The sequence below is a fragment of the Ciconia boyciana genome, chromosome 2 (assembly GCF_034638445.1).
Source record: "Ciconia boyciana chromosome 2, ASM3463844v1, whole genome shotgun sequence".
NCBI classification, from domain to species: domain Eukaryota; kingdom Metazoa; phylum Chordata; class Aves; order Ciconiiformes; family Ciconiidae; genus Ciconia; species Ciconia boyciana.
In genome coordinates, this window is record NC_132935.1 from 108,158,942 (window position 1) to 108,179,975 (window position 21,034).

Genomic DNA, 21,034 nt, shown 5'->3' on the forward strand with positions numbered 1-21,034 from the left:
ACTTACAGCCATTGACTATAACTCTTTGGATGCAGCCATCCAGCCAATTCCTTATTCATCTAACAGTCCATCCATCAAACTCATATCTCCCCAATTTAGCAGCAAGAATGTTATGGGGAACCATATCAAAGGCCTTACATAAGTCCAGGTAAATGACATCCATAGCACTTCCCTTGTTCCCTGATGCAGTCACTCCATCATAGAAGGCCACTAGATTAGTCAGGCATGATTTGCCTGTGGTGATGCCATGTTGGCTGTCTCTACTCACCTCCCTGTCATCCATATGTTTTGACATACCTTTCAGGAGGATCTGTTCCATGAGCTGTTCCATTATCCCTTCACTGACTACTGAGGAATTCTTGACATCCAGCTTAGGTTAGTGTGAGAGACTGAAAGAGTTAATGTCTCAAACATTGTGCGACTTGAGGGGCTATTTGCATGGCGACGGCAGGTCAGCGAGCATGGGGTGGGGGGAGAGCGAGAGCGGGACGTGCGGGACATGGAGAGCGTGTCAGAGGACGCGCAGTTCCGGGTTCTGCCGGACCTTACCACATACGGCCAGAGATCACACAGAGTTGATCTGAGGAAGGGGGCTTGCAACTGCCCGAGAGACCCCGAGAGACCCCTCGTGACCACCCCCCTCCCCCAGCGCCTGCGCAGAAGATTGAGAACTTTCTAGAATAAGAACCATGTAAGTCCTGAAGGGGCGTACCTGGAGGCGGGGATTAGCTTATAAAAGACATGTCCCCCTCCCCCCGCCCCCCCGGGAAGCTGTCGTGGTTTAGCCCCAGATGGCAACTAAGCACCACGCAGCCACTCGCTCACTCCCCCTCCCCCCGCGGTGGGATGGGGAAGAGAATCGGAAGAGTAAAAGTGAGAACACTCGTGGGTTGAGATAAGGACAGTTTAATAGGGAAAGCAAAAGCCGCGCGTGTGAGCAAAGCGAAGCAAGGCATTCATTCACTACTTCCCATGGGCAGGCAGGTGTTCAGCCATCTCCAGGAAAGCAGGGCTCCCTCACATGTAATGGTTACTTGGGAAGACAAACACCATCACTCCAAATGTCCCCCCCTTCCTTCTGCTTCCCCAGCTTTATATACTGAGCATGACATCATATGGTATGGAATAGCTCTTTGGTCAGTTTGGATCAACAATCCTGGCTGTGTCCCCTCCCAGCTTCTTGGGCACCTGGCAGAGCACGGGGAGCTGAAAAAAGCCCTTGACCAGTGTAAATACCACTTAGCACCAGCCAAAACATCAGCGTGTTATCAATATTATTCTCATACTAAAACCCAAAACACAGCACTACACCAGCCACTAGGACGGAAATCAACTCTATCCCAGCCGAAACCAGGACAGAAGCATGTGCGCGCCCACCACTGGAGGATTGCCATGTCTGTCATCGTCATCGTGGGATCCAAGGGTGGTGATACTTCTTCTTTCTCTTTCCTCCTCTCTTTTCCTTTCCTTTTCTCGCTTCTCTCTCCCTCTACTCTTCCAATATATGCAAGTTTGGGATAAATTGTGACAGGTTGCCCGGAAAATAGCTCCATTGCCAAGTTGCCTTTGTTCGTTCGTTGAGCTTGCCAGTTCGTTAAGTTTGTCCGTTTGTGGAATTTGCCAGTTAATAAAGTTGCTGGCCAGCCTGTTCCTCTGAGTCATTGTCGTGACTCTACTGACCACGCAGCTCTGCCGAGCAGAGATCGGCCTTTGTCGGTACGCAAACCATCGGGGAATCGAAAAGATTCACCCATCTCGCAACCCACTGACTGGGACGAGACAGTTAGACGTTTGACTTTTATACGGCTAGAAATACACAGAATGATTACTATCAAAGTATTCACTTAATGTTACAGGCTACTCTGCAACCGACTGCTGACCAAGCCACTGAACACAACTTGCTGGTCTGCCTGGATTTGAGGACTAAAAGTGATCTTACACAGCAAGAAACCTTTCCCCAATATGTCCACATATGCGTCTATGCATCTATTTATACTCAAATCTCCACAAACTAAACCTAATACATGGGATTTCTTTTTTCTTCTGTAGAACAGGGAGGAAATGATAAAAGGTCAAAGAGGAAAGAAAGGTGCTATCTGGAGCAGATTCCCTGTCACAGCCTGGACCCAGTGAGCATGAGGGGCAGTGAGGAAATTGATGTGCCTTCTGCAGCTCCAGGCCCACCACTGTGCTGTTCCTCTGCTCACTGCAGCTGAACCAGCTGTGGGAGAAACTCAGTAAGAAGGAAGCTCCCAGCTGAGCTACTTTATATCGCTTTTATTAGATAGTGATATTCCAGTGTAGAGAACACCTTTATTTACATTTGAACAGCAAATAGTATCAAACCTGCTTGGAATCTAAAAAACACTACATATGTATAATTACACTTTAAAGAGACTTACTATTAGTTATATAAATACAGACTTTATTTAGAGACATACCAGAGTATAAGAGCAGAATGTGATGTAGGAAATTAACAGCATCGAGCTTTGCTTGCAAAGTTGAAAATTTCTGACTTAGACTCCATAAGCAATCAAGAAAGACAAGAGAGAGACAGTTCTCTGGGAAACATTACTTTGCACACAGGCTGGAGTCAGGCTCTAAAGTGCTCTTTGAAGGAGTTTCACTTTTTTTGATTGAGCATAGAAAGCCCAGCCCCCTAACTCGGGAACTTTTAAGTTATGTTTCTAAAATGAGACAATTTGCATTTTCCTTTTGTCACCATCAATAAAGCAATCGCTTCACCCACTTCTGTTAGGGAGATACCCTTGGAAGGAAATAAGGCAATTTCTAAGTAAATGTACAAACCAATTCTTTAAAAGAAGAAACAAATTCATTTTGAATGTGGCTAGAGTAACCAAGGAATGCTTGACAAACAAACTAGATATACAGGGGTGGAACTCAATCACAACTCAATCTATCTGTGGCTTTGTGAAGCCATTTTTATTCAGGAAAGCACTTTAAAACAACTTTCATGAGTTAAATATGTAGATTCTATATCAGCTAAACGCACACTGAAACACCTCTGTAATTCTAATACATTTCCTATTATTCAAAGGTTTATTTACTTTGTGAACATAAATATAAATATTTTTATATGCAATAAAAGTTATACAGCAGATGCTGGATCCTGCATCATTAGGGAGTTTTGAGAGAATCTCATTCAGCGTAAGGAACCTGGCACAAAACACGCTGTGTTCTTAACCAGAAGTGTACTTTCACAACCTATTTTTTAAACTACATTGTGCATATTTACTATGGATTAATTTGTCTTGCTGGGAAATTTAGTTTATTCTTTTTCAAAATTGAAAAGGATAAATAGACATGTGACAGGTCTTTTGGTTTTATTTTTTTGGTTAATATTGAAAGTTAATCTTTCAGTGATTTAATTTAATCTTGGAGAAATTTCTAACTAAGCAATAGGATATGAAGATTACTAGTGCAAAATGCCCATACAAGAATGTGTGTGGGCACAGCACACTTACTGAAAACTTATTTGAAAATAACTTGATACAGTTACTGTGGTATTCTGTTAAATTACACACACAGTGAATGGTATCCATTTCTCTTTCCTCATTAACAAAAGTTATTGTTCAAGTGCCAGTTTCTACTCAGGGGTCTTTTTTGATGCTAACTGTATACAGGATAATTATGTCAAATTAGTATCAATCTAGACCTCATCCAACACACAAAAAATACTCAATATTCTTCCTTTTTTTCATCAACCCAGTCAAATTATCTTCATTTCAAAATTTTAATTATATTATACCAATTCACTCTGTGATGGGAGAGACATTCTGTTGGTGTAAATTGCAAAAAACAGCAGAGCTATGGCAATTTATATCTGGATTTATACTAGCTGGAGATCCAACTTTAGATATCAAGATGGCAGCTTGCTGCACTTAAGTACTGTAATCTTCCCAGTGCCCTCAGATACCTGTATGCCCTTGTACAGTGACATATTTGAAACTCCTTCTTTCCTTATTAACTACTCATGTTGCAGAAATTGAACCCTGAAATGTAACAGTGCATGTTTTAAGTGATAAATATTGAGTGCACCCTCAGTAAGTTTGCAGATGACACCAAGTTGGGCAGGAGTGTTGATCTGCTTGAGGGGAGGAAGGCTCTACAGAGGTGTCTGGACAGTCTGGAATGATAGGCCGAGGCCAATTGTATGAGGTTCACAAGGCTAAGTGCCAGATACTGCACTTGGGTCACAATAACCCCATGCAACGCTACAGGCTTGGGGAAGAGTGGCTGGAAAGCTGCCCGGTGGCAAAGGACCTGGGAGTGTTGGTCGATAGCCAGCTGAATATGAGCCAGCAGTGTGCCCAGGTAGCCAAGAAGGCCAATAGCATCCTGGCTTGTATCAAAAATAGTGTGGCCAGCAGGACTTGGGAAGTGATTGTTCCCCTGTACTCGCCACTGGTGAAGCTGCACGTTGAATGCTGTGTTCAGTTTCTCTGAACTGAAAGGAAAGACTCGCCTCTCACTACAAGAAAGACATTGAGGTGCTGGAGGATGTCCAAAGAAGGGCAATGAAGCTGGTGAAAGGTCTAGAGCACAAGTCTTATGAGGAGTGGCTGAGGAAACTGGGGTTGTTTAGCCTGGAGAAAAGGAGGCTCAGGGGAGAGCAATAGCTCTCTACAACTACCTGAAAGGAGGTTGTAGAGAGGTGGGGGTCGGTCTCTTCTCCCAAGTAACAAGCCATAGGACAAGAGGAAATGGCCTTAAGTTGTGCCAGGGGAGGTTTAGACTGGATATTAGGAAAAATTTCTTCACCGAAAGGGTTGTCAAGCATTGGAACAGACTGCCCAGGGAAGTAGTTGAGTCGCCATCGCTGGAGGTATTTAAAAGACGTGTAGATGTGGCAGTTAGGGACACGGTTTAGTGGTGGACTTGGCAGTGCTACTTTAACGGTTGGACTTGATGATCTTAGAGGTCTTTTCCAACCTAAATGATTCTATGATTCTATACAGGGTAATTACAGAGAGAGAGAAAATAAATATCCTTGATACAGGGATTTTCATGGAAATTTTTACCAAAAGTGAAGTTCTGTAGGCTGGCAACTGTACTCTGCTCCTTTGTATTTTGAATCCACATGTTTATTTTACATATGACAAGGTGTAGCTTACAATTGATAAATCATAAGATTAACAATACTCTATATTAATTTCATGCCATTTTGTCTAAAGCAATCTTAGATATCATTAAATCATGGGTTTCACTGAACAAAACAAGCAGATTTAGAGAAGGGAGGTAAAAAATTTTAATTCTCTAGAGTTTGATCAACATTAGTAGGGTTGCATAAACTTAGTACACCCTTAGTAGGGTTGCGTAAACATTAGTAGGATATACACAAACTTTTGCAAATTTGGTCAGATAGCAATGTGGTACAGGGAACAGGTTTCATGAGCACAGTTGATTAATGTAAACATGGTCACATTCTGGAGATTAATTTGATATCCTTCTGGTTGGGGAACATACTAATTTGCAATAACTTTCAATAGCCTAGACATTAATTATTGCTTTGTTTTATCCCTTCTTTATTTAATGATGTTTCCAGACACTCTGCACAAGCTAATGTTCTGTCCAGGCCAAAACCATTCATTTTGGATCACACACACACACACACACACACAAATTAAAAATAAAAAAATCTCTAAACATCTAAGCATAGTAACTATGCTTAGTAATTTTGCTGAGCACTGAGACATTCTACTATTCATAACAGAAGGCCCTAGACCCTACCACAGCTTAAGAACATTGCAAGAATGGTCAGTGGCAAAACGCCCATTGACTGCAGAACTAAAGTGTCACCATCATCTATAAAAAAACTACAAACAGCAATAAAATGGAAGGAATAATTTATGCAATTTTACACAAAAGAAGGAACAGATGCTAGAGGGAGCTATTGCAGTTTGCTTCTAGTTAGACATAACAGGTATGAAAAACAACTTTGAAAAACCTATTAAAAAAATAAAAAGATCTCCCATGGCAGTGCTGGGAAGAAAGAAATTTCACAAATAGCAAAAAGTCATGAGCCAAACTAAAGACATATGCAATTATTCAGTGTATACTTGCTTTGTTTGTTATTCCTTTGTTCAAATTCAATTCTTCAGTAGATGGAAATTTTATTTTTAATGACCAGAAAGAAAGAAAAATTGCAACCTTTCCTCATGTCCACTTAAGAGTCAGCTAGACCACAAGGGTTTTTTTTCTTCTAAGTACCGAGATGAATGGTTATGTGAGGTAACTGACACAGAATGCTTAGGGAGCAGACTCACCCTCAGCTCAGTTCACAAAGTAAGTGTTGACTGGCTGTATGTACATCAGCCACTGCAGGAACCCTCTCTTGCAGAGATGTGAAGTGGAATTGGGACAAGCCTGCTAATCAAGCTGGAGCAAGGGTTGGCATTGCTGCACTAGCAAAGCTCCCAGATCCACAGAGGAACCTTCTTTGTCCTGCCTCCAACTTTCACCCTCTCTGCAACAGATATGCAGATACAACATTCACAAGGAGACATGAAGGCTACCATACATATTTTTCAGAACACTAAAATTAGACCAAAAAGATATAGTACACTATATTCCACAATATTGGGGGGGGAGGGGGGGGCAGCCCTGAATTATTCTGTTGGGTTTTTTTAAGTATGTATTTGGAAGATACACAATTAATTAATTTAAACATGTGCACCATATGTGTAGACCTTCCCCAATTCTGTTGACTTCAATGACTCACATTTCCATGTGTCCTCCCTTTATTGAAAATTTCCACCAGTTCTGTTTGATACAACGCAGGCTTTGAATTGTTGACGTGGTGCCAGCAAAGGTGTGGTACAAAAGACTCAGACGTTTCTCTAAAGGTTGAATTTCATTAAAAATATTCCTAACATTCTAAACTGTTTCTGAGGAACTGAAGTCAGAGAACTAACCTTCAGCCTGCTGAATATCACATAGCATTTTCCGTCCTGCAGACTGCTTCTGAAAACAGCTTTATACCAATTAGAGGAAGCTTCCGAAACAGAAAGATCTAACAGAGTATTTTTCTCCCAGATCTGTGAGCATATACATTTTATGTATTTAAATTTATTATTAAATATGTGCTCATATCCACCTGGTATTTAATATTTAACCTACAATTTCATTAATTATTATGATCATAACGAAAATAATTCAAAAAAAATTAACCTCCTAGTAATTCTGAATTCTATTCTCACCATAATTTTATGGCAAATCAGTATAATACAAGTGAATCCACAAAATTTCACAGAAACAGCATAAGAACATGAATGAATTAAAAAATTTTACTTTCACTTTCAAGTAGTCCTGTTGTATATAGAGAAAGATGCTATCACATTGCTTAATAGAATTGTAGACTGACATTTATAAATCATAAATCAGAGCTGTAGTTGTGTGAGGAACCTGCCCAATGATTGTGAAAGCGCAGGCAGCATGCAAATGCTGAATAGAAGCATTTGGAAGAGAAGGAAGAAGCACTTAAGAAACAGCAGACACCATGAAAGCCTTTCTGAAAGCAGCTTTGAGCTTTGCTGTACATAAGCCAGGGCTATCTGCTTTTTGTCATACCTCAGCACTGCTTTCATAGCTGACAGGGGAGCAGCTCTATAAGCCTTTGCCTCCTACAAAAATTAGGTGGCTATAGCTCATTTAGATAGTCCGTATCCCACAATAACCACAGTACGCAGGCTTAACACATCTCTTTTCTTACTGGAGAGATGACTTGTTCTCACTAACAATATTGTACAGATTTTCCTACTATGTGAAAAATGCAGGGCCATCGTATTACCAGGACTACTAGAAGATAACAACCAGGAAGATAATCAGTTACATTTGCTGCCCTGGTGAATATAAGCCAAACAACTATATCTTAATAGATGCCTGCTTACAATTAACTTTTAAAAATTAGGCCAATATTTGTATATTTCATAGAAAGGAGAAATTTGGTAACATTAAAAAGCTATTAAGACCATTTTATGTAATACTTGAGAAGCTATAGGTTTTTTTACATAGGAATTATGTGCAGATTGTTTTAATATGGCCCAGTTACAACACAGAGCTGTGTAATCTGCCTTAAATGTCCACCATCTGAAGTAAGATTTTGCAGTAAGATTTTTTTGGGCAAACCTGTACTACAACTGTTCAGGTCAACTGTGTTAGACACCATTGCAGGGACCACAGTGCATTGCATGTAACCTCATTGTGAGCTGGTAAGAAAGGCCTTTCCCATTTTGAACCACCTGAAATTAGGTCTCTGGTTTCTCTGGCTGGGGAAGACAACAGAGGCTACTAGTCACAGCATCCCTTTCTCAGACTCTGTCTGCTCAAAGACTCTGTCTGTCCTAAAGTGCAATAGGCCTGATGTCATCAACAGTCATATGGACTTTTGGCTAGACTTCTGCCTGTTTTTTCACAAAACTGGAATTGCTGATTCTTCTGCTTTGTTTTGGTTGCTAACTGGTGCAATCCTTCATTTTGCAGACTGCACGTTTCTGCTACAATTACTATTTCAGTAACAGTTTCAACTTCTTTACTTTCTGACTAATACTACTGTGGGATAATAGCTGGAGGTGACTTAGAAATTAAACTTATATTCACACTTTTAGGTAAGGTACAGCATTGAAGAAGATTCCCGGGTGGAATGCAGCTGACATGCAAGGCCATTCCATGGAAGTTCCCTAGGCCTGTAACCTTAGACGTCAGTGACACCAGGGGAGCTTGGTGTACTGACTCTAAGAAGGTACTGTTCGGAGGGTGGAGCGGTGTGGAGACGCCGCGGCCAAGCTCTGCAATTAAATGGGAACTCAAAGGTATTGTGTGTGACCACTAAGCTGCACATTTGCTACCCTGGGCCAACAGTCTGTCATGTTTCTGACAAAATGCTGTCCTTTGATGAACTTTGCTCATTATAACATCATTATAATACCAAAACACACCTCCATCCCAAAAGCTACCCGCCTCCAAGGTGCGACCACCCCTCACTGAGCTTGTGCTTTGAATTTTTCCTAGCCTATACCTTTAAAAGCGAAGCGAGAAAACTTTACACCAATCCTAAACAAAGATGTATGACTAAAGTCACTCAAGCTCCACCCGAAAGGTAAAAGATAGTATAAAATGGCTTAAGAGAAAGCGAATGTTAGGGAAGACACCATCGTGTACCACTCTGACCTCTGGGATCAGTCGACGGGCTGAGCATCTCTTCCCCCCCATCGGGACGCCTTTGGGTAAGAGTCAAATGCTTGGTTATTCCAAGTGCCTCCCTGGGAAACTTAGAAACCTCTCTAGAGTTGCTTTATCATCTTTAACGCATTTATAGCTGGCAGTGTCACTCATACTCTTGGTATTTGCACGTGCTTTGCAGACAGTAAATTTATCACCAGTAATCCAAAGAATCTGTGTATCTGTTGCTCTAATAAACTGCACTCTTTATTCATGTGGCCGTGATAGTTCATGCAACACGACTAGACTGGGGGTGCAGCGCGTTTAAATTAACGCTGTCGCCTTTACTCTGATGAATGGCTGCATATATAGTCCTTAGAAAATAACCGTTGACCAAGTCTGAGACTAGGACTGGACTTAGCCGCACCTAGACTCTTCTCTGAGAAGGAGTTTAGAAAGCAAGGGGGTCCTGTCTGAACCTCGTGACTTAATGGGAGGGTTCCCCCCCCCTCAGCCACTCCTCAGACTCCTACACGACAGTAACTCTTAACGCAACAGCTACATGTATCAATTGCATACTGACGGGCAATTCAGTCTTAAATGTACCTTGCCTTGGTGCATAAAGTTGCATGGTCTCCAACACCTGCACCTCCAAATGTGACAAATATACATGATTTTAAGCAACAGGCTGGCTACATAAAGTTTCTTCTCAACCAGGTCTGTAAGAATACACACTTCAGGTCCAGGGTGATACTGGAGACCCCAGGGCTATAAGCAACTAGTTTTGGACTAATAATTCTTTGATTAAATGTTTATGATTTCAACTACACTAACAACAATTTCTAGGCTTTGCTTACAAGACACGTGCACTTTTTGCGCAGAGCAAGACTTTGAGCATAATGAACGATCTGCATACCTGGTTATCACAACTTGGAACAGCTAAAGTTCTTCGTCTTGGATACTAGAGAAAAGAAAGAAATGAGTACAGATGTGATGCTAAGGGACAGCCAGTGTCTAGCCACAAATACGTTCTTCATGTTATCTGCATCACATCTGTACTGGATTAAATGAAGCATCACTGGACAATCATTTTGTCCATGCTAAAACACATAATTCAGAATATATAGCAATTTTCTAATCATACTATTTTTTCTCCATTCATATGTCAAAAATTAACAACAAGGGCACAAAAGCAATTCCATATCTGAAGTTCAAACTAGTGGGAAATTGAAATCAAAATACATAATTCAAAATTAAAAATCCTAAATTACAGAATTAACTGAAACAGAAAAAGTCAGGGTTCACCTCTGTTGTGACTGTTGCAACAAAGCTTACTTTTTGCAAGCATTGCCTGCGACACCAATCTTATTTTCACACTAGGAAAGGATTAGTGCTGTAACTCCATGGATGAATCTCTGGCCTGAACTAACAAAATGGCAAATTGTTACTGGGGTCCATGCTTCCCTTTGAATGTTAAAACTACAGTTAAACTACAGCTAGTGGACTTAAGTCAACCTCTCAATTTAAAACCCTGTGTAAGAAGCATGCTCAAAGCTTCTGTCTGAACTTGATCCAAAAGCTGTCAATGTCTGTGCGTGTTTCTCCCCTTATAGCATTGGATTTTGGATCAGGCACTTGAACACCTATGCATTTAAGTAGTACTGTGCCGAAGTAAAATGCTTACTCTGTAAACATGCATGACCTTATTCACAGAAATAATTCTATTAAACATTTTTTATGTAAACAAAATGAAATTTCAACATAAATTTAGTTTAGACTCAGGCAAAAAGGGATAGTACAGCTATTATTTGTGCTGATATATACAGGTCTAGGATTTATCATTTGTGACAGTAAGGGCTAGTCATCAAATTATTCCATTATGCTTTGTTAATGAAACTATAAGCCCAGCATGCCTCTCATAGAAGTCAGGAGGGTCAGTTTTTACCCAGGACTAAAATGCATGCTTAAGCCTAATCACGATTAATTTCAATGCATGGAGATTTTGGCAAGATAGGTGTACGTAACTTAAAGTAATGAAGGAAAATAGGCTTCTAAAATGACTTAAAAGAATAGTAGCTAAGTTCCTTAAGGAGAAAAAGGTTCTCTCAGCAAAGTTTTCATTTATTGCATTGATTAACACATCAGCATAACATTGCTGCAGTGGTATATCCTACAACAACATGTATCCCCGCAGGTCCAGAGAAATACAGACATTCAAATTTTGCATTCTTTCCTGCCCGCTGTGCTCTTTTGCATTTTGCATTAAGGTCACATATAACCTAAGCTTAGATGTTGTATTCCTTTTGATCCCTTTTTTAACCTTGTCAGATACAACCTTTGGAGATAATTTTGCTGTGCTACATAAATGAAATTGCAAATATAAAGAACAGCCATCAAAAAGAACATTTCCAAGTGTCTCTTTTATAATATTTGCACAAATGTTTTCAGGAGCTTCAGAAATGATGGAAATTGTGCTAATACTATTTAACATTCTTGATTTTTTAATTTTTTTTAAATATTTAAATTCAAGGCTGCTAAGATCTTACACAAAGAGCAGGGCTTTTCTGAGAAAGGCTGTCCCCTCATCTAACCTAATTGCTTGTATGTCACTACTAATATTTAGCTTTGTTAGACAATATACAGAGCATTGAAATATTTCTGAATAATTTCCGCTTATGAAGTTGATTACTTATGTGATTTTCACCAATATTTTGTGAAAATCTTGTACAATATTGGCAAATGAGCAATTGCCTTTCTGTTCTTCTATAAACTTACATTTTCAGTTGTAGAGAAAGCTGCAAGGGAGTCTTCCTTGATTTATTTTTTTTTTATTTTTTTTTTTTTTGGTCTCGTAGAAGTATTAAACATATAGTCCTTTTATCCTGTATCTTAGTCTAAAGAGGACAACTCCCATGAACTGCCAAGATTCAGTTTACTAAAAAGCCTGTACTTTTACACAATCTTAGTCTTCAAAATTCAAGTTGAAGAGTGCTATCAGCAGCGAAACATTAACCTTTTAGAAGGTTAACCTTTAGAAATATATGATAGCTACATAATGTCTAAAGCACACTGAGACATCATCTCTACTGAAAAAGGTCCATCACAGAATACATTGCTACATTCATATGTAGCAGTATGGAGGCAAAAAACCTTAGCCAGATCTCTAAAAGTAGATCCTTTCCACTGAAAAAAAAGTAAAAAATATTTTACACTCGTGCAAAGGGACCAATTCCCTACAAGATCTGGAAATATTTAAGAACAATCAAATTGATACGGTGTATAGTTTGGAGAGTTTAAAATTAGATAAGTCAGATTAGTCCTTGTAGAATACCTGAACTATTTGGATGAAAGAAACTGTGGAGGCATGAATTAAGTCTGTTTTAATTAACATATAGGAGGAAAATCACCAGGGAGAAACCTGGAAAAAAAACCCCAAACATCAGCTTACAGGGATTCAATCCAAAGAATAACTTTGGAGAAGCACAAAACAACACAAGTCATCCTTTTTTTCTCCTACTTTTAACCTTCTGGGTTCTGAAAGTAACCTTTAAGCATTAGATCCCGAAATGGTCATATGAAGATTCTCTCTCTCTTTTAAATTAACCTTAGGAATATGGGAGTAAACATATACCTAAACTACATAAGAGATACAGTTCATGTGCACACAGGCCAACAATTACAGGAATAAGAAAAGAGCATTCTGCAAAATCCAGGGCTTGCATCAAAAGAATGAGATAAAAATAAATGAAAAAACGAGATGGAAAGAAATGAGAGAATGAGGAGAGAAAGAGAGGAAAAAACCCAGATATTTGTGTCCCAAAAATTTACTATTGACTATACTGATTTATCTGGAAATTGGGGAAATTATCTCAGTTAACCATCTGTGAAGTCTACAGTCTCTATTCAACAGTTACAGTCCCTGTGGTTTGCTGCATGTTCATTGATCTTTCCAACTCAGGCATCAGTCAAGCATGTGGAGCATCAGGTGTAGCAAACAGAACAACTTGCAGCAAAATGGTGGCAGTAATTATCAAATAAATGCAAACTATTTGGTAACTATCCACAGAGGATTATTCATGGTATCTCTGCTTGACAACAAATCAAGCCTTGCTGTAGACAGAATTTGCCTGTGTCAGCAGATCTTCCTTGTCAAATGCAAGGGCTAAGACCAAATCACATATGCATTATAAACATACTGCATGGCTCTAGAATATTTTCCTAATTTATTGTGGTCTCTGCTTTCTCCAGAGTGCTTCCCTGAGCCTTTCATTTCCTCTGTTCTGTTGAAATACCTTCTCCCTCTACCACTTCTCTCAATTTTCTTCCCTCAAGTTATTTACATACTACAGACAGGGTTTTAGAATATGGCCTAGTAGATATTTTAAGTACAGAAGACAGCACATTTTTTTTTATGTTCTTGATTAGACGATTTGTTGACTATGTTGATTTTCACCACAGTTTGTTCTTACGGTACCATTCCATCTAAAATTGCACTGAGGATAAATAGCACTGGGTGTTTCTTGCTTTTTAACTTAGATCTGGTCATTTTTAGAGTTAGATCAGCAGACATGATCAAAAAGCCAGCACAATTTAGTGTCAATTTTCCCTGCCATAATCCTAATTTTTAAAATTACATTGGTTATACTAGTGCAACTGAAGCCACATGGGATTTTCCATGTGTTGCTGTGGACATCATGGAAAGAGATTTTACGGATGTCTATATTTTGTCTGTAATAATATGTCTGTATTTTATGGATGTCTGTAAGTCGTTAATTTAGACCTTTGTTACATTTGAAGTTCTGTAAGAAGTGACTCATTTGCTCAGATTCTAGCTTTAGCAGAAAAAGTAACTGGTACCCTGATCAAATTTGAGGTATGCAAACTTAGAATAATAACTGGGAAAACACAATTCTAACATTTTTCTTGACCCTCTTGGAGCTGAGTTGAACCTGAAGAAGTTCCAATGTAACAGTGGTATCAAAAGAAACAAGTTCTGTTATAGATGTCACGTAGTTCTTTGAGATACTGTTTTTTTATAAGCTCTCGTTCTCCAAGTTGGATAAATTACATGTCTGGGAAAAACCACAAAACTCTTATGTCACCTATCTCATTTCACGATGAGAGCTGAACAAGTCAAAGAGGCTGTGTATTAACAATTTTTTTTTTTTTTTTAAATATTGCCTCTGTCATCAAAAAAATTGTACTGAGATTTTACTGGAAATTTGTCAGTCTTCTCAATTAAAGCTATTTTAAGGAAAATCACTGGTGAGGCTGCTGAAGAGATTCATCACTGAGTGAATCAGTCATCAACTCTATCATTACCTCTTTAAATTGCAACAGTGACAGGTCTGTGTCCTTTTCTCCTTATCAGTTGCTAGACAGAGTCAGGCAGTGTCCCAAAGCACCTCAGATATGCTACTGCATTCCTGACAGAAATCACACAAACCAGAGCACTTCCTCCTTCTATACTGATGCACACATTTAGAAGTCAAATTATTTTTCTTAGCTTTCCTTTCATTCCTCACTTATATTTATTATTAATGATGTCTACTTTATTCTCTTTTCAAGTAGGTTTAAATAAAATAAAAAAATACTGACGTTTGTCTCAATTAATTTGGTTTATTCCAGCTATTCCACTATTCCTTTCTTTTTTCATTTTATGGGGGTTTTTTGAGGCCAAAAGGGCTAAAAAAATATGTTATGGATTTTTGTTTCTTGACATGTGAATAATTACAGTGTAAGAAAGGTAAAACTTACCTTCTTTAAGTAAAATTTTCACTTCATTGAGGTCGCTGACAACACATAAAGTAAAGTCAAAGGGAATGCTGTCATCATCTGCAGCAGAGGAAAGATTTTTAACACTGTCTGGAAATGTAAGAAAGGATAAACGTTAGTTGAAGTCCAGTTGAAACAAAGATAGGCAAGATACAGCTTCCAAAACAGGTATTTAACCATGTTAATCTGTGAATTCTCGAGGATAACTCATTAGATGATTGCAAAAATTTAATAAAAACCAGCATCTTAATACAATTACTTAAAGCAAACATTTAAGATACAAATGGAAATGGTATTGGCACTGACTATGAGTGCTAATTATTTGCTCCCTGGTGAGCCTTGCAGATTTCAATGGCTCAAATCCAGAGTAATTCAGAAATAATTCAATATTAACAAAGGACAGCGTAGTGTAAGCAACTAAACATGTTTGTCCATGCTGTGGAACTACACAGGCTTAACCACGTTTTTACAAACTACTACAAGCAAAATTAAGTATATGCTTATGTCTTGTGAGGATACGGTCTGAAATTTTTGAAGTAGTGTTGCATTCTACTAATCCTCAGGTCATTTTTTTCCTTGTTTCAGAAGTGAATGATCACATTCCAATACATGCTATATAGCCAATCTCTGTAAGAGCATAAATATGAAATCAAGCCCCATGCCATTTTAAGGGTGTAAATTCTGCTATTCAACAATAAGGTACCCTGAGGAAGGGTGCTCTAAAACCTTGCAGTCTGCTATAAACACATACCCCTCTTTTGCTTGTCCTTCAATGGGTGTAGGGAGAATCTCTGCAGAATGCCATCCTTATGAAACCTCTGAGGCTTCCCAAAATACATTTACATCTTGCTCATATGGAACTTCACTGCTATGTTATGGGTTAAACTATTCCTTATAATGAAACACAAAAAGGAGAGCTTTCACAGTCATGCCTGGAGATCGATGCTGATCATATCTTAAATGCTACTGAAAGCTCAGTGGGTAGAGAGGAAAGGAAGGGAAATTGGGAACCCATATTTCCATCATTTAAAAAGAAAAGAGGGATTAAACTCTCCTTCAAAAGCCACAACATTTCTAGATGCTCTCTTTCAGTGTAAATCACACGAAACATGAACATTATAGCTTTGATTGCCAATACTACCTAACAGTAAGCTCTCTATTTCACCCAAGTCTGAGTTCTTCCAAATATTATAAGGACTGTTTCAGGCATACTGAAAAGCCCATCCCCCTCTTTATTTTACCATGCTCAGCTAGTTCCATATTTACAAATTGGCTGCACCTATGATGAAAAAAAGTCACACCGTTACTACATTAGAGTACTAAATAAGAAATTAGGAGAAAATGGGGGGGCTGGGAAGGAAGTAAACTCCATTCAACCAGAAAAGATAACCTCAGGAACAGTAAAGATTTTTTATTGCAAACTACATCCCAAGACTCTTGAAGATTTGTCTACCATGACAAAAGGTTTTGAGAAAATCCAGCATTTCTATGGCAATTCAGTTCTCCCAATCTGTTTTGGTCAGTACTGAATCTAAAGAATTTTAGATCTGGTTCTTCAGGCAGTTTTTCCAAGAAAATTGCCCTGGGCTTTTGGACTACACAACAACTTCTTCATATTAAAAAATCCCTCACTGACCTATTGTCTCCATTGTTACTTCTGTTTGGATGAAGATGTAATGTAATTAAGGAATAAAATTCATAATTATTCTCTCTCTAGAGTTCCTATTTACTCAGAGTGAGTTAAGCACAATAATTCCCAACATCTTTTCATATGCATATTTTCTCTTGCTTTTGCCTAGATTTTTTCTCATTCTTACCCAGAGCTTAGATTTTTGATGCATTTTGTAGATATGCAAGATTATTTTGCAGCCACATTGCTCAAGAGAAAGTTTACATATTTCATTTACAATTTAATTTGACTTTCCCCCATTTCATAAAAATGCTTAAAAATGCCTGAAAGCAAATCTCATGAGAACACAGGAGTAACAGCTGAATGGAAATATAGAGCAATTATGAGAAAGCTAGCATGGAGAAGTGAATTTTAGAGTGCATATTCCAAGCCCCAGAAGACATAAGTGGAATAAAGAGCTATCATTTAACTGAAAATCAAAGAGTAGAAATGTAGCTTATGGCTATGGTTTCCAATGAAATATTCTAGTACATGTTCATCCTTAATTGTGGAGCTTGTGAAAAGAGTAGAATATTGAAACAGAGAACAAAGATACAATTAAGGAATTAAAAAAAAACAGTACTATAATCCTTCCTCAAGTCTTCTAAAAGATTAATATCTTTTATAGAAGCTGTACACAGCCACCCAAAATCACTAAGAAGAATAAACAGTATTCACATTTTAGGGCATTTGGTACATAATAGCTGCTGTCTTCTGTAAACTGAGATACACTTTCCTGAATCTTCTAGATGTTTACACTGCTCCGATGTACAACAGAGATTGTCCATACCCAACAACGATTCTATAAAAAGCAGTAGAGTGGATGTATTTAAAAAAAGAACCAACAATCCTTTCTTTTTTTCTCCCCTAAAAAGATAGAAATAAAATTGAAATCTTTTGATAGAGAGATAATATTCTTTCTAGGTGTCCTGGTTTCGGCTGGGATAGAATTAATTTTCTTCCTAGTAGATAGTATAGTGCTGTGTTTTGGATTTTAGTATGAGAATAATATTGATAACACACTGATGTTTTAGTTGTTGCTAAGTAATGTTTACACTAGTCAAGGACTTTTCAGCTTCCCATGCTCTACCAGGCACACAAGAAACTGGGAGGGGGCACAGCCAAGATGATAGTTGATCAAAACTGGCCAAAGGGATATTCCATACCATATGATGTCATGCTTAGTATATAAACTGGGGGGTGTTGGCTGGGGGTAGCGATCGCTGCTCGGGTACTGGCTAGGGATCGCTCAGCGGGTGGTGAGCGATTGCATCACTTGTTTTTTCCTGGGTTTTGTTCGCCTCTTGCTCTCTTGTTATTTTCCTTCTCATTACAATTTATTATTATTATTTTGTTGTTGTTGTTCCAATTATTAAACTATTCTTATCTCAACCCACGAGTTTTCTTACTTTTGCTCTTCCGATTCTCTCCCCCATCACACCAGGGGGGAGGGTAAGTGAGCGGCTGTGTGGTGCTTAATTGCCAACTGGGGCTAAACCACAACACTAGGGGAGAAATCTTAAAAAAAAAATACCAAAAAAAACCCCAACACTCAGTCCCACTGGGTTTTAATGTTATTTTATTTCCAAGATTGCAAACTAGTTCCAATAATGCAGTTTTATATAGATAAAGTAAGTCACATTTCCGTGAGAGGGAACTTTTTTGGCATTAAATATCCATCAGAGAGAATCACAAATGGTAACATTTTATTGGCTATTGATCTCATCTTTTTTTCCTTTGGAATAACTTGAATTGTACTTTCTATATTTTGGATGACTTAACAGTGTGGTTTACTTTAAAGATGGACAAGTTATGCACTCAGATATGCAAATTTGCTTTTACTTTTTTGGCACAAAGCTTTTCAAATGTACCTGATTTTTTTATAAATATTTTCATTTTTGCTCATCTTAAATTGTCATTAAATTCAAATGTGCTAATAAAAATATCAATTATGATTTCTACTTAGATCTAAGAATCAAAAGGAAAAATACTAGGACTTGAAAATATTTGATGCCAGTTCATTTGCTAGTACTTGTACAAATACAAGGTACTGATGTGCAACCTACTGAAAAGTTGGCATTACCTAAGACATGTACCAGAAGTTGCAAGAGGCTGAGGACAGACATTGCCTAACCCTAACTAATTTCATTGATAGAGGTTCATTATTAGTTCACTAGCTAGATCTGTTAATTCCTGGAGGATAGTGAAAAAGGAGTATTTGTGTATTAGCCACAAAAGTCCAAAAGACTGCAATTCCTTAAAAAAAGAATGTCTGGTACCAGCAGAGGAAAGTCAGTGATATGCAAAAAGCAGACTTTTTTCTGCGCTATGCTGGAGGCAGGGGAGATGAAAGGAATCAGAAGGAGACAATAGAGATAGATGATTTTGCTAATAACAGTCACAGACACTAGATGGGGATGGATGTCAAAACATAAATATTGCTTCCAAAATTTACTTTTGCTACTAAGAATTGATATTATATGTAAGGAATGAACTGGGGCTTATTTCTAAGTTCCTTGTGATTTCCACTTTCTTTGTATTCATATCTAGAAATACTCTAAGCTGGGCTGGTAAAAATGTATTATTTTCCTCTTTTTTTCAATATACAGCCTTTACTTCATTCATTCCACACACAAAGGAAGGTTTTATTTAAAACCTTTGCAGACTTCCAACAGCAACTCACCACAAAATATTAAAAAGAGGTCCTCCACTTGGCTTAGACTGCATTGCCTAGTACTGATGCTGGAGGCTTTTTCTGCCTAAAGACAGTATTATCTCAAGCCAGTGTTCTTATACATGAAACTTCAGGAAGAAAGTAGTTTTAAAGAAAGCAAACTAGAAACCTGTATTAATGCCTGTGTAAGCAGAATGAGAGGCTTGTCACATGGAGGTAGGTGTTCGTTTACCTATTGTTCTGAGAGGTTCAAAGGGTGTTTAAAGAAGAGCTTTGAAACATGGTAGCAGGCGAGATCCCTGTGGCAGGGTCTGGACATTTCTTTGTAGATGTTTTCCTTGATTCCTCTGAATATTTTGCGTACAGGATCAAGCAAACAACCCACAGCACAAGAACCCACTGTGCCAAATATTTCCAGGTGCTGGGGGAATCACAGACAGTGATATGGCAGAGCTGCATGGGGGAACTGGAAAGAGAAGGTGGCTCCCCTTCGGGAAAGGTCCAAGTGGAAAATTCAGGTGAAAAGTACAGTTTAAACTTCCCTTAAGAAAAAATCTGAACTTTGTCTGATCCTACGCTAAATGTGTTGAATCTAAGCTAAATCCTATGCTTGAAGTTAGAAAAAAAAGATGAGCTGAAACAAAGGTCTAGAACAACTGTGAGAAGTATGTCGTCTTGCATCCTGAATCTCAAAAACCCCTTCCCCTCTGAAATCGAGTCTACATACACGATAGACTAGATTGGTGCAACACCTTTAGAGCAGTGGATCTTGGATTTCTCTACAGACATAGTGCAGAAATAACATCAAGCACTGGTGACATGAAAAAGTAAGTGTGAAACTTATTTCCAGAATAATTTTGGTATAGAAAAGTATATGCAGGTAGGATAGCTATCATAACATAAATCACTTGGAATTTAAAGATGATTTTTTCCTTACATTTATCATGAACAAGACACTGACTAGTATCTGATGTCCAATGGCCTGAAAAAAAAGCATTGCAGAGAACTGACCTAATTATTTGGATAAATTAAATCCCTACTCAGATGTTCAGCACAACAGTCACTGCAATGTTACCAAGTGAGCCATGACACATCCCATATAGACACTTCATATTTCCTGGAATGAGAGAAGACAAGATTGAGGTGGGTCAATAATTGCCACAGAGCTAACTGTTGTCTGTGCAGGAGGTATTTTTCAGGTTGCTGTCTGATATACAAATTCTTCACAGCAGAAGCAGCTTGTGCAGCCCCTTCTCCCCTGAGCAGCCATCCGTACTTCTCAGGTGTGCCAGAAAGGTGGGGCACACAGGCAACCATAGAGAAAGTGGTTTAGATTAAAAATCACCTTGAGAAGCACCCAGAGAAGTTGTGTTGCATAAACAAGGACTGTGGCCAAAAAAGTCAACATTTCTTAAAGTCTGTGGGAAAAACTCAGGATATGCTGTTTTCACAGACGTCAAATGTAAACAGAGCAGATCATTGAAATCATTCTAGCATAACCTCTTGGACCGAAAAAGCTTGAAATGTATTTTGTTGCTAAGAAAACTGAGAAGACAGATAATAAGCTGGCAGCTGCAGAAGCAACAAAGCAGTTTGCCATAGCAGTATGGCTTAGTTCTTCAAAGGGAAATTTGCAAGAAAATGTTGACAAATGATTTCTCATAAACAGAACTCATCTAAATGACATCATGGCAAACTAGGAAAAAAAACAGAAAGAGAAAGGAATTTTACTCTGT